The sequence below is a fragment of the Myotis brandtii genome, unplaced genomic scaffold (genome assembly GCF_000412655.1).
Source record: "Myotis brandtii unplaced genomic scaffold, ASM41265v1 scaffold1077, whole genome shotgun sequence".
Lineage (NCBI taxonomy): Eukaryota > Metazoa > Chordata > Mammalia > Chiroptera > Vespertilionidae > Myotis > Myotis brandtii.
Genome location: NW_005353666.1, coordinates 722,162 through 723,856, shown reverse-complemented (window position 1 = coordinate 723,856; position 1,695 = coordinate 722,162). Strand labels below are relative to the sequence as shown.

Sequence of the window (1,695 nt, the reverse complement as noted above, 5' to 3'; positions counted from 1 at the left end):
GGCCAGGGCTGCTCCTGCAGGAGACAGCGGTCAGGACGCAGGGCGGGCCCAGCAGCCATGGTCTGCGTCCACCACATGACGGGCCCTCCCCCTCCGTCCGGCCACAGCTGGGGTGCCCGGACCCCAAACTCACCCAGCTGCAGGCTTCCCAAGACGGGGTGCTGTGGGGAGCTCCTGGCTGGGGGAGGACGAGGGCAGGGCCAGGGTCCGGCCACCCCGGCGGGACAAGGTCCGGGCTGTAAATGCTGGGCTGTGAGCAGCGCGATTGGAATGCAAATAAACACTTGCTGGGCCCCCCCCCCCCACCTGACTCCCGACCACGCCTCCTCTCGGGACAGGAGAGGGCCACGCAGATCCCGGGACCAGGGACACTGCGAGGTACCAGGAGGGGCTGGAGGGGCAGTAGGACCCACCCCTCTCAGCCTCCTGCACACGGTCACCCAGCGAAGTGAGCCAGCGCCATGGCCACCCCGTCCTGAAACACCGTCCCCTGCAGGCCACCGAGTCCCTTCAGCAGCAGAAACCGACAGCCCCGCTCTTATGGCCCCTGGTCACTTCCTGCCCACCCTGTGAGAGAGCCCGCGGCAGGTACTGGCTCCTGCTGCCTGGGGATCTGGCCCTGTGGTTAGAGGGTGTGCACAGCTCTCCTCGCTCCTGCCCCTCCTCCTGCTCCTGCCCCTGCACCTCCACCTGCCCCTCCTCCTGCTCCAGCTCCTGCCCCCACTCCTGCCCCAACACCTCCACCTGCCCCTCCTCCTGCTCCAGCTCCTGCCCCAGCTCCACTCAGACTCCGGGCTCCCCCAGGCTGCCCTGCAGACTTGGGACCTGGGAGGCCCAGCCCTGTCCTCTTCCCTCAGCTGAATGCAAAGCGATTCCTCTCTGACGTGGCCTGTGAGCCGGCAGCCTAACGGCTCTGAAAAAGGCAAAACCACCAGCGGACGGCCTGGCCCTCGTGTGTCCCAGCTCACGTGTCCCTGAAACCACTGGCGTGGTGGCCTGTGGCCCACGGACTGAAGGTCACCAGCGCTCCCGTCGTAAAAGACAGCAGTGGCCACTCCTTCCTCAGGTGCCCGCACACGGCAGGGGGTGAGGGAGCAGGTGCCACGCCCACGCCCACGCCCACGCAGACACATGGGACAGTGGGGGGAGGGGACACAGAGGGGCGGGCCCCCGGGGGCCGAGAGCAGGGACTGATGCTCACTTCCTGCCGGCAGGTGAGTCCAGGCCAGGGAGGGCCCCTGGGTCAGGGGGAGCTCACGTCCTGGAGGCCCAGGGCCCCTCCGCCCGCACACCTGCCCCCCAGGCCCCGCTGTCCCGGCTGGTGGAGGAGGCAGGAGCTTCCCTCGTGGGGGAAGCAGACGTGTGGCACGTGACGCCTGGGGCAGCCTGGCTCCACGTGTGGTTTCAGGTCTGGGAGGAGCCGGGGAGGCGGGTCCCTCACCCCGTCCCGGCCTCACGCACGGTCACCTGAGGTTTCCTCTCTGCCCAGTTCTCCTCCTGGATGCCTGGCCCCCAGCCACAGCGGCCGCGAGTCCAGGTCCCCAGGACGACGCGGGACAACCATCCAGCAATAAAGAGGCGCAAAGTACTGACGTGCACGAATCTCAAAACCATCCCGGGGCCAGGGAGGAGCTGCCCACACCCGCCTTTTGCAGGAGCCGGGAGCCGCCAGAGAGGCGACCCCGGGATCGGGGA

At 68.6% G+C, this 1,695-nt stretch overlaps 2 long non-coding RNA genes across 2 annotated transcripts in view; both read left to right on the top strand.

Moving 5' to 3' along the window:
* LOC106726678 overlaps window positions 1-1,695 on the top strand; it is a 15,878-nt gene that overhangs the window by 1,338 nt on the left and 12,845 nt on the right. The gene's annotated exons all lie outside the window — the stretch shown is intronic.
* On the top strand, window positions 534-1,596 carry LOC106726680. The gene is made up of 3 exons (XR_001362748.1): window positions 534-588; window positions 858-1,066; window positions 1,490-1,596. It is a non-coding gene; the product is annotated as an uncharacterized LOC106726680 (long non-coding RNA).